At 37.3% G+C, this 23,101-nt stretch overlaps 1 pseudogene; it reads right to left on the reverse strand.

Moving 5' to 3' along the window:
* Nucleotides 1–809: 809 nt before the first annotated feature.
* Nucleotides 810–22,363, reverse strand: LOC101413474 (peroxiredoxin-6-like; annotated as a pseudogene).
* Between the last annotated feature and the right edge of the window lie 738 nt (nucleotides 22,364–23,101).

Here is a 23,101-nt window from a genome sequence, read left to right on the forward strand (position 1 = left end):
CCTCTCTTCCCGAGGATGTTCTTTTATGTATATCATGTTTTAGAGCATATTCATGCACAGAACTACTCTCAATGTAGGGTGCATGGCACTTGTTATATGAGCTCCCACATTCTGGTACACTTCCCTGACAAGGAAAATTATAGCATTTTTTTTTTTTTTTGTAGCTTCCCCCTTTTCATAGAAATGCAATGCAAAATTTTCTTTTCTTTAAAACAAAATATTTTTTTAAAAAGCCTTCTCCCACTCTTTCCAGTTCAACTGGAAAAATATACAATTGAGAAAAATTTCCTCTCCAGTTGTTAAAACATGATGTTGAAGAATATGTAGGTTACTCTAGGTTCCGGGGTTATATATTTAGGCATTTAGAGAGAAAGTTGAATTCCAAGCTCTTTTGCTCCCCAAAATGGCTTTCAGAAGAGAGGATTTGATTAGGACCACTAAAAAGCCACCATTCTCTGATGGAGCAAAAGAGGTTCTCTCAACCATCCATTATACTTAGACTTGTTGATAACTAACCCTGGAATGAGATTCCAGTCCCAAATAGACAATCTTTTTCACGGAGAGCCAACAGAATACTGAGATATGAACAGATCAGAAAATGGGTGAAAGCACAGAGTAAAGAATTCCAAGAAATTTTTAGTGCCATTTTCATTTAGTAAATGAATAATTTGGCAACCTAAAACCTTGGCTGCAATCACCCTAGGATGTTTTTATGGAATTACTGTGGGAAAAGACGATTGACAGATGATGTCCTCAAGCTCACTGTGCTAAGTGAGCAGCTCTACCACCAACTTCCCAGAAAGACAAAACTAGGGAGTGTAGTGAAGGTATTTTTTGCCAGACGGGAGCCCTTTGGTGAGGACTCTTTCAGGGAAACGTTTCTTGGCCTCCTCTTCAGGAATGGTTGGAAGGACATTCACACTGTCTCCATCCTTCCAATCAACATGGATAGTAACCTTCTTTTCAGCCTTTAGCTGGAGAGCGATAACTCCTCTAAGAATCTCATTAAAGTTCCTTCCTTTGGTACCTGGATAGAGGATAAACAGCTTCCGTTTCTTATCAGGACCACCATAAGCAAAACACTAACTAACTGTCATGGGAATGCCCTTTTGGTAGTAATCCCAACAGGATGGCAAGGTCCCAGTTTCTGTCATCATGATGGGAAAAGGTAACGTTTCTGTGGGTGCATCTTTTGTATGCACTGATATGCTTTTTTTTTTTTTTTTAAGATTTATTTATTCTCTCCCCTTATCCCACTCACCCCGGTTGTCTGTTCTCTGTGTCTATTTGCTGCGTCTTCTTTGTCCGCTTCTGTTGTCAGCGGCATGGGAATCTGTGATTCTTTTGGTTGCATCATCTTGTTGTGTCAGCTCTCCGTGTGTGTGGCACCATTCCTGGATAGGCTGCACTTTCTTTCCTGCTGGGTGGCTCTCCTTACGGGGCGCACTCCTTGTGCATGGGGCTCCCCTACACAGGGGACACCCTTGCGTGGCAAGGTACTCCTTGCGCGCATCAGCAATGCTCATGGGCCAGCTCCACACAGGTCAAGGAGGCCCAGGGTTGGAACCGCGGACTTCCCATGTGGTAGACAGACACCCTACCCACTGGGCCAAGTCCACCGCCTGCACTGATATCCTTGATCCAGGCAAAGTTGCCTTCCACACTGCTGAAAGGCCAGTCATCTTAACATTCCTGTAGGAAAATTCTAGTGCCAGCTTTCTAGCTGCCAAGATCCATGGTGCACACTAGGGTAAAATCCCAAAGATGGGAAAAAAGTATGCACCCTAGTCTCGCAGAGAGCAGTAGAAACTGAGACCGTCGATGGTGGTGTTGCGCTTGACACTCAGGGTCCCTTCCACAGGAAGCAGACATACTGGTATGCAGCAACGGTGACACAGGACTATGAGAAAATGCTGCTGTCATAGCCACCAGCCAGCTGGCTCTGGCAGACCTGTAAAATGTGTTCTTTATCCTAAAATAGGATCTGCCATGGCCTAATAGTAGCAATTGACACTATAATAGAATATTGCACAATTAACAATTTAAAAAAATAAAATTTGACCAATTTCATTTCCTTTCCTGCTTCCCTAGCAAATTAACTCATTTTTGCCAAAGTTTTTTGCAAAAGAGTATTTTAAGACTAAGCCCTACCAGCATTATGTGTAAAGGGAAAGAGATTTGATTTTTTTGACATTGGTTTTATGTGTTTGTTTCTATGTGTACAGTGTCTGTCTATGAACTTTAGTGATTTTGGAATTTTTTTTTTCTTTTTTAATGAACTGCTCGTGTTTCTTGTGAAAGGAAAAAATGTTTTGTGATGAGAAACAAAAAGAATATAGTGGATAAATGGATTCCTGTAGAATTGGATGAAAGCCAGTTTAAAAGTTGCTGTGTGCCTGGGACCAAATTCCATAGAGTATTATATTTTTGTTGTTGTTTTTCAGAGGATGGAGTACAGAAGCTTGCAACATTCAGAGTGAGTGGTTAAAGAGACTGTACTCTGAGGTTTATATCAACTTAAGCTGTATGAGATAAGAACTTTTATCCACATGTATTAAAATCCTTCCATCAACAAGGAGAGAGTTCTAAAAGCTGGAAGGGGAAAACAATTTGATATGTACATGGGAGTTGCAATTAGATTGAAGGCTGATTTCTCATCAGAAACAGGGATGAAAGAATGCAGTGAATTTAAATATTTAAAGTGCTGAAGGAAAACAACTGCCAGGCAAGAATTTTACATTCAGAGAGACTTTCTTTCAAAAATGAGGAGGAGATTAAGATATTCTCAGATAAACAAAAGCTGAGAGATTACATTATCATTAGACCTGCCTAGCTAGCAATGCTAAAGAGAATTCTTCAGGCTAAAAAAAAAAAGAAGAAATTGCATAAAGCAATAAAGACCTACAGTAAAGGTAGCCATATAGATAATTATAAATGCCAGCATTATTGTACTGCATTGTTTGGTATGTAAAACCACTTCTTTCTTCCTCCAGGTGCTAAAGTACAAATTCATAAAAAGCAAAGAACATCTATGTTTTTGGACATACAATATACAAAGATAAAAGTGGCAACAAGTACACCAAGCCCCCTCCCCCAATAGTTAGGCTGCTAAGTTTTAATCCCATGCTAACCTTAAGGAAAATACATGAAAAATAGGAGAGAGAAATGAGAAGGCACTCAATATGGTTTAACACATAAAAAATAAGTAAATATAAATCAAGCCTTAACAGAAGTGAGGGACAAAAAGATATAAGATACACAAAGACTAAATAGCAATATGACAGAAGATAGACCTGCATTATCAGTAGCAACTGTAAATGTAAGTGAATTAAATTCTCTAGTCAAAAGGCAGAGATTGGCAAATGGATAAAAAGGCCTGGTCCAGCTGCATGTGATCTTCAAGAGACATACTTTAAATTCAATAATACTAGAAAGTTGAAAGTGAAAGGATGGAAAAATACACAATTCAAGGAGGAATCAAAAGAGATCTGGGGTAGGAAAACTCAGATAAGATAAAACAGACAAAGTAAAAAACAGCCATGAGGGCCAAAGATGGTCATTTCATACTGATAAAGGGGATAATACAACAAGAAGATGCAACAAATATAAATATATTTGTCCATAACAACAGATCCCCAAAATATATGCAGCAAATTCTGACAGATTTGAAGGGAGAAATTGATGGTTTTACACTAATAATGGGAGACTTTAATGCACCACTTTCAATAGTGAATAGAACATCTAGTTATACAATCAATAAGACAATTCAAAATTTGAATGATACTGCAAACTAACTAGAACTAACAGACATATGTAGAATAGTTCATTCAACAGCAGAAGAATATACATTCCTATTGAGGTCAGATGGACCTTTCTCCAGGGTAGATGATATATGAAATCACAAAATAACTCTCAATAAATTAAAAAATATTGAAGTCATATAATGTATACTCTATGAGCACAATGAATCAATAATAGGAGCAGAACTGGAAAGTTCACAAATATGTGGAAATTAAACAATATACTCTTTAACAATGTATTAAAGAGGAAATCAAAAGTGAAATTTGGAGATATCTTGGGGAGAAGGAAAATACAACATGACAAGATTTATTGGATGAGGGAAGACAGTGTTGAGAGAGAAATCTATAGCTCTAAATTTTTACATTAAGAAAGAAGAAATATTTCAAATTTTAAACATAACCTCAAAACTGGAAGAAGTAAAAAAGAAGAACAAATTAAACTCATAGTAAGGAGAAGGAAGGAAATTGCAAAGATCAGAAAAGAGATAAATGAAATATAAAAACAAGCAAACCAATAAATAAATAAATATATATAACAATAGTGAAAATCAACAAAAACAAAAGTTTATTCTTTAAAGATTTAATATTGACAAATCTTTAACTAGGCTGAGAAAGGAAAACTGAAAAAGGGTATAACTAAAATCAGAAAGAAAAGAGGAATATAACTACCAACCCCATTGAAACAGAAATGGCTATAAAAGGATACTATGACCAACTGTACCCCCAATGGATTAGATTGCCTAGATGAAATAGGAGAAATTCTTAGAAACACACAAAATACTTACATTTATGCAAAAAGAAATAGAAGATCTCAAAAATGAACAGCAACAAAAATTAAAAAAGAAAAACACTAAATACCAGCAAAGAAAGCAAATAAGTAATGAAAACTCTCCCCGCTAAGAACAGCCCAAGACCAATGGCTTCATAGGGGAATTTCTACAAAACATTCAAAGCAGACTTAATTCCAATTATGCTCAAATTCTTCTAAAAGTTGAAGAAGAGAGAACATTCCCTAACTCGTTCTATGAAGCCCAAATCACCCTCAACCAAAGTCAGTTCAAGATATCACAAAAAAAGAAAACTACAAATAAATAACACTTATGAATATGGATGTAAAAGTTCTCAAAATACTAGCAAATCAAATCCAACAGCATATACCCTGATCAAGTGGAATTTATCTATGTTATGTAAGGTTGATTCAATATAAGAAAATCAATTAATATAATACCACACTAATAACAGAATTAAGGAAAAAATCACATGATTATCTCACTGGATGGAGAAAGGGCATTTGACGAAATCCAGTACCCCTTCCTAATAATAATATTTAGAACAATATGCATAGAAGGAAACTTCATCAACATGATAAAGATCATAAATAAAAAGCCCAGCAACTAACATCCTACTTAATGGGGAAAGACTGAAAGCTTTCCTTCTAAGATTAGGAATAGCAAAAGAATTCCCACTGTTACAACTGTTATTCAACATTGTACAAGAAGTTCTTTCCAGAGCAATTAGGCAAGAAAAAGAAACAAAAGCCATCCAAATTGGAAAGGGAGATTTAAAAACTTTCTCTATTTTTAGATGATATAATCCTATACACAGAAAATTCTGGGGAAAAAAAATAACAACACAACCAAACTGCTAAAGCTAATACATAAAATCAGCAAAGTACAGGGTACAAGATTAATACTCCCAAATCTATATGCAAACAACTAGCAATCAGAAGAAGAAATCAAGAAAAAAATTTCCCTCACAATAGCAACAAAAACAATCAAACATCTAAGAATAATTCTTCCCAAAGATGGAAGGGATCTGTACACAGAAAACTACAAAGCATTTCTAAAATAAATCAAATAAGACACCCAAAATGGAAGGACATTCTGTATTCATACATTTGAAGACTGTGACAGTATGAATTTTCTGAATCCCAGAGAAGAGTATGTTTTTAAATAATCCATTCTGGAGGGTGAGGAGCCCTTTGACTGTATTAAATCCAGTTAAGGGAGCTTTGATTAGATCCCTTGATTACAGCACTTTAGTGCTTTTGATTGAACTATGTTAGTGAGGTGTGATCAAATTGGGGCTCCTTCCTCTTGCTGTGTCCTATATAAACTGAGAACACACTGAGAAAAGGAAGAGACACAGAGAAAGGGAGCTCTCCCAGTTTGATCTACCAGGTGAGAGAGAACTCCAGGTTCACCTATAGCTGCAGAAAGATAGAGAAGCCCTAAGGAGCTCAAGGAGATAAGGTCCATGGAGAGATGCCTGGTCACCTACAGCTGAGCTCAAGGAAAATGTAGAGACTGGTAGACCCACCACCTGGCCTCACCATGTGGCAGAACTTTGGGATAGGCTAGCAGCCGACCTTTTGTGAGTAGGCATTTCTGATGATACCTTGATTTAGACATTTTCACACTTGCAGAACTGTTAACTTTCACCCAAAATCAATTCTCTTTTTAAATGCCAGCCCATTTCTGGCACTTTTGGATTGGCAACCTTTGGCAAACTAAAACAAAGACTGAATATTCTTAAAATGTCAGTTCAACCCAAAGCTGTTTAAAGATTTAATGAAAACCTAATAAAAATTCCAACATCCTTCTATACAGAAATGGAAAGACCAATCATCAGATTTACGTGGAAGGGAAAGGGGCCCTGAATAGCTAAAGATACATTGTGAAAGAAAAATGAAGTTGGAGCACTCACACTTCTAAAATTAAAAACTACTACAGGAAGCAATGTAGCTCAAGTGGTTGAGTGCCTGCTTGCCATGTGTAATGTCCTGGGTTTGATCCCTAATACTTCCTAAAAAACAAAACAAACTCTTAAAAAAAATTGAGCTGGGAAAAATGGGTCTCCATTTGCAAAAAAAAAGTATAAAGAAAAGGAAGATGCCTACTTTACATCATATATAAAAATCAACTCACAATGAACAAAAGACTTAAATATAAGAGCTGAAACAATCCAACTCTAGAAGAAAATGTTGGGAAGCATCTTCAGGACCTTGTGGCAGGCAATGGTTTTGAAGACTTTAACCCAAAGCACAAGCAGCAAAAGAAAAAAATAAATGGTGCAATCTCATCAGAATTTAAAACTTTTGTACATAAAGGACTTTACCATAATAGTAAAATTACAGCTTACAGAAAGGGGAATATACTTGGAAACTGCATATTTGATAAAGGTATAATATCCATAATGTATAAAGAAATAACTTCATCTCAACAACAAAGGATAGTCCAATTAAAAAATGTTTAAGAGACTTGAATAGACATTACTCCAAAGAAGATATACAAATGGCCAGGAGCAAATAAAGAGGTGCTTAACATCATTAATCATCAGGAAAATGCAAATCAAAACCACAATGAGATACCATTTCATACCCATTAGAATGGCTACTATTAAAAGTAAACAACAATAACAAAACAGAAAATAACAGTTGAATAGGATGTGGAGAAATATGAACAAATATTCATTGCCAGTAAGAATATAAAATTTTGCAGCCACTGTGGAAAACAGTTTAGCAGTTTCTCAGAATGCTAAGGATAAAACTAGTATATGTCCCACCAACCAAACTATTTGGTATGTACTCACAAGAATTGAAAGCAGGGCTAGAACAGATATTTGTACACTGATATTCATAATGACATCATTAACAATTGCCATAAGACTGAAGTAACCAACCTGTCCATCAACTGATAAATGGATAAACAAAATGTGGTATATACATACAATTGAATATTATTCAGCCATAAAAAAGATGATAGATGAGACAAGATGGATGAACCTTGATGACATCATGTTAAGTGAGACAAGTCAAATACAAGAGGACAAATGTTGTATGACCTCACTGATTTGAAACAATTAAAATAAACAAATTCATAGAGTTAGAATCTAGAATATAGAAGACCAAGGGACAGGGTAGGAAAAGGGCATATGAAATTAAGACTATAATATATATGGTTCTTCTCTGCAATGGTAGAAATGTTTTGGTAATGGATGTTGGTAGGTGTAGCACAAGATTGTGAATGCAGTTAATAACACTGAAATACGTATCTGAATATGATTAAAAGGAGAGTTGTTGGGAAGTGGATTTGGCTCAATGGATAGAGTGTCTGCCTACCACGTGGGAGGTCCAGGGTTCAAACCCAGGGCCTCCTGACCTATGTGATGAGCTGGCCCATGCGCAGTGCTGATGCATGCAAGGAGTGCCGTGCCACACAGGGGTGTCCCCTGTGTAGGGAAGCCCCACGAGCAAGGAGTGCACCCCATAAAGGAGCCGCCCAGAGTGAAAAAAAAGCACAGCACACACAGAGAAATGACATAGCAAGATGACACAACAAAAGGAGACAAACATTCCCCATGCCACTGACAAGAATACAAGTGGACACAGAAGAACACACAACAAATGGATACAGAAAGCAGACAACCTTGGGGGGGGGGGAGGGAGTGAGGAGGAGAAGGGGAGAGAAATAAAATAAATAAAAATAAAATCTTAAAAAAAAAAGAAGTGTTAAATTGTGTATAAGGTATCAGAATTTATTTTAAAAATCCATAGAACTACAATACACAGTGAACCTTAAGTCAAACCATGGATTATAGTTAACAGTACAAATACTGTGATTTCATCAATTACAACAAATGTTACACAACAATGCAAGGTGTTGGTTTTGAGGAGGTGTATAGTAATCCAGTATTTTATGCATAATTCATCTGTAAACCCACCAATTGTCTAATAAAGAAAAATATAATAAAAAAAAACTTCCATCACAAGTACTACATGGCGTTTCAAGTTGTATACACAGTATGCCCTAGAAAAATGTGGGAGGGGTCTTTCTTCTCTGATATTCCACCTCACCCGCTAACTTCCCACACTAAACAAAACCTTGACATGCCACAAAGCTTCAATTTGTCATCTAGAGCAATCATAATCCCAAAAGGAACAGTTGCATAGTTAAGTTTTAGTGGAGAGTTTTAGTATATTCTTGATATGGTGGGGGCTGATCTTAGCAGCACAATACACAGGTATGGAGTAAAAGGTCATAAAAAAACAATGTTTCAAGGTTGGATGGGAAGGGTAAAAGGAGTAAGCATGTATTGCTTGAAAATTTTCTCCAAGTTTTTCATGCCCCACAACCACAAAACCCATACACATTTTCATGAAAACTGCTCGTGTAATATATTAGACTACATGATATTACTGCTCCTACTCATCATGCTATTTATTATAAGACTCGTTCTTCATCTGTATGATGAACATAATGCTTGACCTAATTATGCTTCAAATATAATGGTAAACATCCAATTAAATAATAAAGTACAATGTAAGTTTGTCCTATAAATTGTTACTGTTAACAAATTAAAGTAATATATTTGTCAGTACTTATTCTTAAAAGAATAGTATGTATTAAATCCATAACTTTTTGCTTAATAGATAAATGCCAGATGGTTTAAAATTCTGCTCATTGAGTGAATTTAAAGGAAAGAAAAGAAAAACTGCATTTTATTGTTCTAATGATCAGTTTGTTTTAATATAATTTCTTATTTTCTATAATATGATCTAATAGGGTGGAGCAGACATAAAAATGTACATTTTGTTTCAATGTAAAATATTCACTTTTCAAATGTCTTGACTACTTGTCAATGTGAATTTTAAGTTGAAAATTTCCTGGGGTAGATGAAATATAAAGTCCTCTAAACATTAAAAGGGGGTAAAGATAGAACTTGGTTTTCTTGTAGAGTCCCAGTTTGTTCCTGCTGTCCTAGAGATTTTATTAAAAGCACTTAACTCTTTTCACCCCCACAAATGTACCATTTGCACGATGCCTAATAATGGTCATTCTTTTTTATCTTACAAAATCATGTGAGGTTTATCCTATTCTACCACCTGCAATAGTACACTTCTCTGAGCTTCTCAGAAGTCATTACCTCTTTTAATTATTTCATTTTACTTATTTATAGGGAGAGGTCCATATGCTTGTCTTGGATGATACTTTGAAGCTAGCTTCTTAATTTCATCTCTCTGCTATTTGCTGTCCTATATTGCAATTCAGAAATCTAAAATGGGGAACATACAAAGTTATACCGCTTAAGTGCAAAAAACATATCTGCTGCTCCTTTTATTTGAGAGGCACATCCTGGAACATTTAAATGCATTAACATTCCAATGAATTAAAGGATAGAAACGTCTGTATTTGCAGTGATATACAATTTATAGCATGCTTTCATATAAATCATGTAACTATATTCCTTTATGTAAAAAGCATTTATTTTCTACAATCTGTTTATAAGATGACCAAATAATCGTTCCTTATACTGAGGATTTATTCTTGGCAAATGCTATCAATCCCAAAGCAACATTTTGAGCACTCCTGTAGGAACCTGTCTTTATTACAAATATCTAAATCTGATTTCAAGTTCTCTTACACTTCAGAACACTTTGATAATTAGCTCATCTTTAATTCATTGGCCATTGCCCTTTGTTTCACTCCATACAAAATCCTATATCCTCCTGCTGAAACATCAACTGGCAAGAAAAACACAAGTCTTTATGAAAAGGCTATATTATTCATACTATAGCATGAGACAATAATATCAAATATATTCTCCATCATTTTTTATTCGAGAAGTTGTAGGTTTACAAAAATAATTTAAAAATACAAAATTCCCATACCCCGCCATTATTAATCCCTTGCATTAGTGTGATATATGTTACAATTGATGAAAGAATATCATTATAATTGTGCTATTAAGTGTTAATGACTTGCATTAGGGTGCCCTGTTGGTGTTATATAGTTCTATGGGTTTACTTTGTTTTTTGTTAATTTCTTTTTATTCCACTGAGATATATAACCTAAAATTGTTTCTTTTAATTCCATTCAAATACATAATTCAGTGCTGCTAATTACCTTCAAAATGTTGTGTTACCATTACCATGACTCATTATCAAAATATTTCCATTACCCCACATAGAGACTCTGCACAATTTAAGAATGAATTCCCCATTCCTTATCCCCGTCCCAACCCCTGGTAGCCTATATTCTAGTTTATGACTCTGAATTTGTTTACTCTGATTATTTCATATCAGTGAGGTCATACAATACCTGTCATTTTGTGTGTGGCTTATTTTACTCAACATGATGATGTCTATAGGGCCTATCCATGTTGTTGCATATATCGGAACATCTCTCCTTTTCACAGTTGAATAATATTTCATTGTATGTATATGCCACATATTGTTTGTTCATTCATTGGTTGAAGAACACTGTGTTGCTTCCATCTTTTGGCAATTGTGAATGATGCCACTATAAACATAGGTGTGCAAATATACTTCCTAGACCTTCCTTTCAACCCATTTGGCTACGTACTTAGAAGTTGGGTTTCACTGATCATTTGGCAATTTTATACTTAACTTTCTGAATAACCACTGAAATGTCTTTCACAGTGGCTGCACAATTTTACATTCCCACCAAAAATGAATGAGTGCTGCTATTCCTCTAATCTCTCCAACACTTGTCATTTTCCATTTTTTTAAATTAATAGTAACCATTCTAGAGGTTTGAATTTACATTTCCCTTATTGCTAATGTTGTTAATTATCTTTTCATGTGCTTTTTGACCATTTGTATACAAGCCACATCTACCCCATCAATAACAGAAAATATGTTTAGATTAATAGCAGTACTTAGTTCAATTATGTTTCAAAATTTGAACCAATACAGTCATAAGAAAGATAGCCTTGTTGATGGTAACTTAAATATTATATGGAAGCTTATTTTCTAAATTCCCATTTAAAATCATTAAGTAGAATCTCCTAAAGTCTTGGAACTAGTTGAAAAGAATGTCATGTTAAGTTCATTCAGTTTATTCTTAAATATTATTCAAAATAAATTTTATTTTTATCATAGTGGTGTTTCATCCTGAAACACTCAATCCCACTGTGACAATCATTAAAGCCACTCACCAACATTTCTCACTCTCCACCTTTTAGGTACATATAAGGATCTCTTATTTATTTTTATTGTTTGTCTTTATTTTTTTTAATATTACATTAAAAAAATATAAGGTCCCCATATACCCCCACCCCCCTCATTCCACTCCTCCCCCCATAACAGCAATCTCCTCCATCATCATGAGACCTTCATTGCATTTGGTGAATACATCTCTGAGCACTGCTGCACCTCATGGTCAATGGTCCACACCATAGCCCACACTGTCCCACATTCTACCCAGTGGGCCATGGGAGGACATACAATGTCTGGTAACTATCCCTGCAGCACCACCCAGGACAACTCCAAGTCCTGAAAACACCCCACATCTCATCTCTGCCTCCCATTCCCTACCCCCAGCAGCCACCATGGCCACTTTCTCCACATCAATGCCACATTTTCTTCAATTACTAATCACCCTAGTTCATGAATAGAATATCAGTAAGTCCACTCTAATCCATACTCTATTCCTCACCCTGTGGACCTTGGAATGGTTGTGTCCACTCCACATCTATATCAAGAGGGACCTTAGATTCCACATGGATGCTGGATGCAATCCTCCTGCTTTCAGTTGTAGGCACTCTTGGCTCCCTGGTGTGGTGGCTGACCTTCTTCAACTCCATGTTAGCTGAGTGGGGTAAGTCCAATAAACCATAGTGTAGGAGCTGAAGTCTGTTGAGGCTCAGGGCCTGGTTATCACATGGTCAGTCCAGAGATTCAGGTCCCCTCGGTATATATTAAACTCCAGCACCAACTACAGTTCCGGTAAAAGTAACAGGAGAGGCTTGTGAACAATGATCACATCTGAGTCCAGCTCCATCACACAGAAACACAAACTCCAAAATAGGGTCAAATGACATGGCACTGAACTTCATCTACCATGACCATAGAACCTGTGGGTCTCTGCAGCCCTCAGAAGAACCAATACCCGGGTTTGTATCTACTTTATGTCTCTGGGACTCTGTTCAGGTGTGCATAAGGGCAACCCCTCAGATAACCTCCTGGCTCTTTTTGGAGACTCATAGCCATATCAACTCATTTTTCCTTTCCATTTTCCCCTTTTATTCAGGTCAAAAAGCATTTTTAACTCCTGGATATGTAGATTGAGATATTCTGCTGGTCCAAGTTGACCCTTTTATTCAAGGTCATTTTCTAGTTACATCATCAGCTGGTACTTGGTAGTAATCCCTCGGTGCCAGGGAGGCTCATCCCCAGGAGTCATGTCCTACACTGGGGGGAAGGCAACACATTTACATGCTGAATTTGCCTTTGAGACTGGCCACATTTGAGCAACATGGAGGCTCTCAGGAGGTAACTCTTATGCACCCTGCAGCATTAGGCCTTGTTCTTATTTCAGGTGCACTGGCTCACAAGCATAGTCATTAGTATCAAGGACTCATTGTGGGACCATCCTTCTTTATTAGTCTTAGCCATTGCACTTGGGGGATTGTTGCTGTCCCTTTAAGGACTGTGATAGAGCTCCCTGGCTAGGAACTCAGCACTCCCTCAGTTGTTTTTTTTAATTTTATCCACTATAAAAGTATGCAAACATTTTTATGTACCCTGGATATATGCCCTGTAGAACTCTTTGCCAACCATATGTCCCCTGTCAATAACATCCCACACCAGTATTCCTCTCCTGCCATTGTTGAAACTCTCTGTGATCCAAAACTTCTTGAAAAGTAAAGCCCAATATATTCCCAGGTTCCCTTAATAGTAAAATGGAATATAGTGATGAGTTTAAAGGTTAGATATATAATTTAGAAATTAAGAATTTAGAAAAATTAAGGTAAAAATAAATTGGGATATCAAAAAATTAAAAAATTAAAAAGTTTTGTTTTTGTCATTTTGCCTAAGTATCTCTTATACTAAAGGTTTGCCAAGGAATGTGAAGGGAAGTGATCTGTGTCATTTCCTGGTGAAGTCTTCAAATGCTAGGGCCTAATTTACACATTCCCTTCCTTTTGCATCAGACCATGAACCAGAGGGTAAAGGTTTAGACAAATTGATTCCTTTTTTGAAATTATTGTGACAAATATGTAGTGAGTGAGAAATAAATATGTGCTATTTTAAATCAGAAATATTTTGGACTGTATGTTTATGTGTCATATCTAATTTTACTAACACATTCATGAAAATAAAAATAATGATGTATTGCAAGGTGAATTAGGCTGAATAGTGACTATCCAAAGACAAGTTTTAAGATTTGGAAAGTGTGATTGTTACCTTACAAAGAAAAAAAATGTAGTTTTATTTTTCAGATGTGGTTTAATAAAGCATTTTGAAATGGAGAAATTATCTTGTATTATCCTGGTAGGTTTAAATGAAATCATAAGTGTCTTTGTTAGTGAGCAGCAAAAGGAGATGTCACAGGGTCACACCCAGTTGAAAAGTATCTCCCTTTTTCAGATACTGACCTTGACTATTAGAGTGACATGGCAAGAAATCAAGGAATGCTGGAAAACAAGAGAAGTTTCCTTGGAATTTCTGGAAGAAATTTGACACTACCTAATCTTTACTTAGGGTCATGGACAGTAATTTTGGATTTCTAGCTTCCACAACTGTGAAGAAATGCATTTAAGTTGTTATAAGCCATCTAGTTTAAGGTAATTTGTTACAGCAGCCATAACAAATACAGAGAGATAAATTTCAGTAAGCAATCATTTCTGGATAAAATATATATATTTTGATGTTTTCACCCAGGAGTTTATCTGCCTCATAAAAAATGTATTAGTACTCAAAAATTTAATAAGTGTAAAACCCCACAAACTAATCAAACTTGACTTTCTAGTTTGTTTTACATTTGGAGCAACTACATATGTACTAAATATACATGTATATTTAATATTTCTTCTCAAAGCTTTTTCCACACTGACAAGGATTTAATGTACTACAAGTAGCACTTTAAAGAAACTATATCACCCTGTAATGACCATTGGCAAAATAATTTTAATACAAATAGAGAAATTATAGAAAGCTTTAAAAAAATATTTACTTCTGCTTCCTTCCAGAGAAAGTGTTCTGAGATCTGTATTTCATTAACCATTGCAATATTCTTCCTACTATAAATTTCCAATGAGTCTATGTTACTACAGATATCAAAGTAAGGGTCAGCCTATGAAAAAGGTCTTATGTGTTCATTGCAGAAAGAGGTCTTTTCCATTAAACAACCCATCATTCAAATGCCATTACCCCAGAATTAAAACTTTGGTAAGGGACACCACATAAAAAGTATAAAGGTAGGAATCTTGCATATCACTTTCTCTCCTACATCACAAGAACCTAAGTAGATGACACTTAAAGGATGTTCATTAGTATTTATAAATTATTTCTTTAAAACAATTGGCAATTACTGGGAAAGATAGAATTTTAGTTGCTTGGTATTTACCTTCCTGTATAGATTATTTTCTTGAAAAGACTTACTAAGGAAATATTTTATATGTTGCCTGACGAAGCCCAATTTTGTGATGTAAAACTGCATAGTATCCTCACACTTTTGCCATCTCCCTTTTTCATGCTTCACAATGCCTTTCCATCATTTCATATATTGATTTCCCCAAAATATTCAAGAATATCACTGTGGTGTTTCTGCATAATATTCACATGCTTTATATCCATTTTTTTTTGTTTTATTTTTTCATTTGTTTATTAACTTATTAATTACATTATTTCTCAATGAAATTTGCCTCTCCTGATTTAGATGGAATTGAACTGTGAAAATAGTAAAAAGCCTAAATAGGAAGAAGAAAATCAATTATCTAGTCATATTTCCATTATTTATCAGCTTTCTGTCCTGATCCTTGATTTCCTCATGTGTAACATGCAGTGGTAATACTTGCCCTGTGTACTACCTGGGATTGACAGAGTGATTAGAGGAAAATGAAAACATGTATCCTAAAGCAATTTGAAAATACTTTATATATCAGAGGAATTAATGTTATTACCTCTATAATTTGCTGTACCATTAAAAATTGTTTGTAATATATTAATTATTAGTATATTAATTTAATAATTCATTCCTAATATATTAATTTAATAATTCATTCCTATAATGACATTCTGATAATGTCATTATAGACATTATATATTATATATGTATCCATTATAATAATCCATTATATATTATAATAACCCACTATATAGGTTTATATTTATGTAATATAAAATTTATATTTTATATAATATAATGTTATATATAATTTATAATTAATTATAGTATAGCATTAATATATGAGAGAGATATTGATCATTTAGCAAGTTGAGCAAGAAATCAATGTTCAACAGAATTAATGATAAATAAAATGATTAAACTTAAGGTGATTTTTTTGAGGCAGTACATTAAGGTTTCTCCTGATTGCAAGATACATCTTTCCTGCTTCTCTGCTCATGATTCCACATCTTTCCTTCTGTCCTTTTTGTATATTTCCATATGTTTTCATTACTTTCAAAGTTTCATTTTGAGTTCTGCATTCTGTTTATTTTCATTTCTGTCCATACTTATAGGTCTATCTGTCTGAATTTACCATTGATACTAGCATTTACCATTCTATATTTAAGCATTTTAATGGTAGGAAGTTAAGCACTTTAAAAGCAAATACTGTATCCATGTGTCTTTAATACAGACAAAAAAAATGTTAAGGTTGCATTGAAATATCTCTATAGCTTGTCCCTTTCCTTCAAGTTTCATTGACATCTGCCAGCAGAGAACATTATAGTAATTTCACAGTAAGACTGCCAAATATGACACCATATAAAGTCTATAGCAGATACTCTTTCTTGCTATAAAAAAACCCAAGGCCTAATGGCATCCCTAAATGCCTGGAGAAAAGAAGTGTTGGCATTCCCGTCAATAGTGATGTTGTCAGGTGCTTAGACGAAATGGACTGAAGATGTCACAAAGAGAAACCTCCCTCCTGGGCATGGCAATAGCCGCTTAGACACACACGAACACATCAGCTATTTTACGTAACAGTTACTACTGCACTTCTTAGACTGTGCAATTTCAGTATTACAAGGATAATCATGATGATTTTTTCTCACTCACTACCATTGCCTGAAAAATAGAAGGGAATAGGAAGTGCATTCATTGTCATTTCTTTTCAAAAAGTAAAATACTAGTTTGTCATAAGTGAGATATGCTTTGTACTTTGTTCTCCAAGTGACTCCAGGTGACTTCCAGGTGACTTCATTTTTCACCTTTAATTATTTTTTTACTCTCCATCCTCATTAACATCTGTATTTTATTATATCCATCTCCTCAGCATGCAATTATGTGTTAATTTCCCTAACTTAGAACACATCTCTTCTTGATACTGTCTATTTTATTCCTTTGACTTTCCTTTTTCCCTTTTGAGGGACCTCTGATGAGGTGTGTGTTGGCAGTTGATATTGTGTTTGGATATTATTGCTGAATATTTGACTTTTTCATAAGAATTCCTGATAGAGGAGACTGATAGAATTCATGAGGAAGAGACTTTATTTCTTTATTTCTTAGTGAAATTTCAAGTGATACTGATGAAACATAATGGTGTGTCAAAATGGACTCAATATTTTTCCTTCAGGCTTTATTTTCCCTTCTCCCTGGTACCTGGAGGTTGTTGCTTCTAATTGACTAACTAGGAGATTTCACTTTCCTCTAAGGGTACATGGTTGCATTTCCCTCTACTCATCTATTATCTCTCAATTTTTTGCCCCCAGTTTTAATTTTACTGTTTCTATATACTTGCTTAAATGTAGACTTAAACTTCTTGCACTTCAAATATCACTAGTCTTCTTCTGAAATTAAAACCTTTATTATTTTTATAGGTTTTTACTTTGAAACAGATCATATTTTATGTAAAAAAAATTTTTTCAACCAATACAGAAAATTAAAATTAGTTGACTGGTAGAATTAATTACATAATCCAAATTGGGTTGTTATAGGAATTATTTTTGATTAAAAAATGGAAGGAAGATTACCTAGTACAGTAAACATGAAAAGAAATATTCTAGAAATATAGCTGTCAAGATCTATCATCACAAGCCCTCTGAGGTGATTTTCTTTTTCTCACTTCTTAACCTGGCAAAAATTTCCTTACTACTCTATAAGGATATTTCCCTTCCCTGATTTTTTTAGTGCTCTTTTTCAATCATCTAACCTTTGTACATGAAGACAAACTACTTTGTATCAGTTGTGAGTTGTTTTATAGAAGACAGTTTTCTCTTACTAATTAAAATATGACGAGTTTGAATTTGAGAGCAAGAAATCTTATCTTTTACTTTGATTTTTCATAGTATTTGAGGAAAAGAATAAGCAGCTTTGGAATATAGTAAGTATTAATTTAAGGATTTCATGTTTCTTAATAAAGTTTTGGGAAATCATTAAGCCTCAGTTTTCTAATAGGTAAAAAGAAGAACACAATTCCCATCTCACAGAAATGCAGATTAAGTGAAATTAGATATGCTGGCACATGTTGACAAATACTGATTAAATATCTTTCTTATTCTAACATACTATGCAGATGTAGAGTGTAGCTGTGAACAAGGAGGACAGGGGTCCCACCCTCCTGAAGTTTACAGTGTATCAGACAAGACATCTTTTAAAATAGCAATTAATTAATTTAAAAATTAGGAGTCAGAAAGTGACAAATGAGAAATCATGGTGTTATGGGATCACACAAAAAGGGGACCAATCTGAACTGTTTGGAAGTATGAGGTAAAATGCCCTGAGGAAATAGAATTTTATGCAAAGTCTGAAAGATGAGAAGGTAAAGAGAAGTGGGAAGCACATTCTGGTACTGGGGATAGCATATTCTATATACAGAAAAGGAAAAAGGAATGTGGTGTTCTACAAAAATGAGATCCCCAGTATGGTTGAAGTAGAGAGAGTTAGGAATAATGGGAACCATCTAATTCTTAAGATTCCAGAAACTTAACCTGAGTGCTTAAAGAGTTATCGAGGGATTTTAAGCAGAGGAATTTGCTTCAATGTAAATTTTAGTGAAACTCTTTTTGTTCTGTGTGAAATACAGTGGATAGTTTCAAGCATGAAAGAGAAGTCCATTATGTGCAACAATGCTAGAGATTATATAAAATGACTAAAATTTAATCTAACAACAAGGTCCATTGGAGACTTTAAAAAGAACAGTTTTACTGCTATGATGGAAGCAGGTAACATCTTAGAATTACATAAAAAGGAAATGAAAAGTGAGGGAAGAAAAGAAGATTGATATGTAAGTAAGATAAATAAGATACAGATAGATAAATGGAAAGACAGTGTGAAAGTTGAGTGTGGCCTGCCACTTTCCCCAGTATCCCACAAATAACCCTTAGCTGTGTTAGCCTGATACCTAGGACAGGATCATAAACATGGACTGACTCATTTCTCCAGGACATCTTGACTTAAAACACATCCCATAGCAGACAGTGATCTGTCAGCATGTTTCTTCCCCTTTGACTTCAGGACATAAAAACATTCCCAGAATGAGTATGCATGTCTTATGGTACCTGGGCCAACCCTACTGCTTTACCTGTTCCCAGTGGGTAGGGAGCAGCATTTGGATAGTTTGGATAGACCATCTCCTGCTTTGGCTGTGAATCAAGACCTGCTGGCAATGAGAAACCAATGCCCACTACTGAAGTGGATCTTGCTCTATTCCTCATCTATGTGAGTAAACATTGTCCCATCCAATGCCTATGTGAAATGTGCTTTTGCAGGCAACCCTGATACCCGCAATCTGTAGAAATGTTTGGGACCCTAGGATAGCTGTTCCAGTGTGAAGCCTTGTTATGCTCTTCGCTACCCTCCATGTGGGGACACTCCTCCCTTGGAGGTAGTAGCAGGTGTCTCTTTTCTTGTGACTCTGACACAGGGAGCAAGGTGTCAACAGATGATAGATTGAAACATAGATACATAGATGAAAGATACTCAGCGCATTGCCTTACACATAGAATAAAATAAAAAATGTTTGTCTCCTTTATTAATTTTAATCTCCTCCTTATACTTTAATGTACATGCTCTCTATTTTATTCCATGTTTCCAATTTTCCCGATACTTTTTATTTTGCTATCTATTCAAGACCTCTATTACCTCATTGATTCATTCTTAAGGAATATCATTCACTTATTTTTGTCTCCATCTTACTTTTATGTTCCTAGGTCTAGTTGAGGGATGATTCGCTATTCAAGTCAATCTTGAATTTCTCTTACTCTCTTAGCTATCTAATGAACTTACACTTCAAGAACTTGCTTTGCTGAAGCTGAGGAATCTGGGGAGGTTGTAAAGAAGCAAACAAATAAACAATATAAATATTCTAAATAAAGATTCTTTCACTTCCAGACAAGCGAAAGATTGGACATGATTAACAATCTTTTAAAAAATAATATTTACCAGTATGAACTCACCTCTTCACTCAGGGCAAGATTTTTTGTTTTGCATTAGATTTTTATAATTATACCTGCATTCATTTTTACCTATATTCTCTTTTCTTATTTGTGCAGAACTCTGTATCATCTTTTCCAGTTATAGTCACTTAAATGGGTTAGAGGATCCCACCTGGTAACACATTCCAGTATTACCTGGCTCTTATATCTTTCCATTATAATCTATGATGTGAATTCTGTGAGGTACTTAGTGGAAAAATATAATTATACAATACTCCTTTTAGAAATGATTTTTTTCTATGCTTCTGTTTTTTTATGAAAAAAAATTGAAAGATCTTACAAAAAGTAGATTCTTTTCATAAATATCTTACATTGTGATTCAACAGCAAATAACTGAATATGTTAACAACATAAATTTAAATCAATTCAAATAATTTTCATTGTTGAGTATAACTTATAAAAACTGAATTTCTGATCTCAGTTACAACAAATTTGTCTGCATTATTAATATTTCTATTGGAAGATTACATTATTATATAAAAAGCTTCAAATTTACTTACATGAACCAAGCTAAGCTACTTGCATACACTGCAAATTTCTTTTGCTCATATTCCAACTACAGTCAAATGATGCTTATTAATATCCAAAGTATTTCCATTGTTTGGAAAAATTCTGGACATTTGCGGTCACCCCTCGGGCTGAAGTGTGGTTTGCTGGCCTGGCGAGGGAGTGGCCGCGGCAGGCCAAGCCACTGCCCCCATAAGAGGGTGGCTGGTCGGAATCACTGCCACGCCTGAAGGGAGCTCGGCATGGGCGCAGAGTGCCCTCGGGTCTCCCCTTCTCGGCAGCCATGCTTCCGCGGCCGCCCCTCCTCCCGGATGGCGCCACACAATGCCTGTGGGGCGGCACCCTTCTTCTTCTTTCTCCCTGCGCAGGCGCAGGGCGGAAAATTCCAGTCTGCCCTTTTCCCCTCCCCCGACAGCAGCAACAGCCAGGCGTGGGCGGGAAACTCAAGTCTACCCTCTACCCCAGCAGCAGCAGCCACCAATCCCTAAACCCTGCCCCTTCCCCCAGCAACAGCGACAGCCAATCCCTAATCACCACCCCTCCCCCATCCAGTACTGCCCACTGACCTTTCTCTGGCAACCAATCAGAACAGGGCGTGGCTTCGACCAATCAGCCTTCCCCAGCCCCTATAAAACTGTTGCCTCTCCCTCAATAAAGTGGACTTGCGTGTTTACCTTGTCTCCATGGTAGTTCTTCTGCTGTGCGCCCTCCAGTCCTGAGAGCCCCCGACAAGGGCCTGGCCTCCCTTGTCCCCAGTTCGTCGCCTGCTTCTCCGGGCGACCCCTTCGTTGCCGGCTTCACCGGGCAACCCCGTCAGCCAAACCGTGCAACCCCTGTGAGACCGACCCCTCGTCTGCTGCTGGACCGACCCCTCGTCCCAAGTGGGACCGACCCCTCGTCCAAAGCTGGACCGACCCCTCGTCCCAAGCGGGACCGACCCCTCGTCCAAAGCTGGACCGACCCCTCGTCCGCAGCCAGACCCCACCTCTACCAACCGAGCAAGCCGCCGCAGCTGGCGACCAACGTGGGGCAAGGCAACTCCACCATAGCCTTACTCCATAACCTGGCGGCCCCCCCCTCCTCTCTTCTCACCTTGGGACTTCTCTCGTGCAACATTGCTGCTACCTGAGCCTTGGCTACCTCATACGATCCAAGGTGGTCTGGGAGAATCGCTGGATGGCTTTCTCCTTCCATGTTGGGGGCTTATACCCACCCGCTATGATTAAGAGGAGCCTTGGATTTCTCGGGAACATGTGCTTGCACGTCTGAAGTAACCCTACCACAGCCCTACGCCCTCCTCTCTTCTCACCCCTATCTTTTTGCTCTGCATTGCTGCTCCTGAACCTTGGTGACCTCATACGATCCACGGCGGTCTGGGAGAATCGCTGGATGGCTTTCTCCTTCCATGTCGGGGGTTTATACCGACCCGCTATGATTATGAGGCGCCAATAAAACTCTCAGGAGCGCATGCCTGAGCACCTCCACCCCTGCCTTCACCTCTGCCTCCTCCCCTCTGCACTTGCTCCCCTTTGCCTTGCTCCACTGCTCGTCGTTCCGCCTTCCCCTCATCGGGGCCTTCCTTTGTCCCGCGACCACCGTCGGAGTCCCGTCGGCTCCGACCCCTCGTCTCACCGCGCACCTCGGCTCCCATCGCCGCGCTCTCAAGGTAAGGGCCCCTTTTCTTATCGGCTCCAAAAGGCCATTAGCAATGGGTAACATCCTATCTGCTAAGCAAGCCCCGCAATTTCGGGCCCTCGCCGGTCTCCTAGACACTCACCGGTGTAAGATCTCTTTGAAACAGCCCTAAGTCTTCTGTAACCGCAGCCCCCCATGCCACCATCGCTCTCAAGCAGCTCCAGCCCCGCTAAACGGCCCGCAACCCGCTTTCCCCGGCCCGCGGCCTGCTGTCTAGCATCTAATAACGTTTCTGCTTTTAACAGCTCCCCATACTTCTGCGGGGCTTCCTCCTGTCTCGACCTCACTCCTCTTCTCAGCCATCCAGAGCGTCCTTTCTCATCCCCCACCCCCCTCCTTGTTTTGCTTGAACCCCCATTGCATTGCAGATTGGGCCGCCCCATGTCGGCCTGCCCCATTAACATTGGCCTCTCTCACGCTCTTGGAGACTTTGGACTTCTTGTTGCCCTTGCCTACGTCTCCACCACTCCCGACGCTGCCGCCACCACCCTTGCTGGTGCCCTGACACGACTTGTCCTCACAGCTGCGATCCTCCAGACCATCACACAGTCTGCCTCTACCGCTCTTCGCTGCCAAGAAGAGATCAACTACCTGTAACGTGCTGTCACCCTGGACTTTTAACAGCAGATGGATCTTATAGCCGCCGAGATCAACAAGAATTGGACACTGGCCACCCTTGCTTGCAATGGCAAGA

This window comes from Dasypus novemcinctus, chromosome 1 (assembly GCF_030445035.2).
Source record: "Dasypus novemcinctus isolate mDasNov1 chromosome 1, mDasNov1.1.hap2, whole genome shotgun sequence".
Taxonomy (NCBI): Eukaryota; Metazoa; Chordata; class Mammalia; order Cingulata; family Dasypodidae; genus Dasypus; species Dasypus novemcinctus.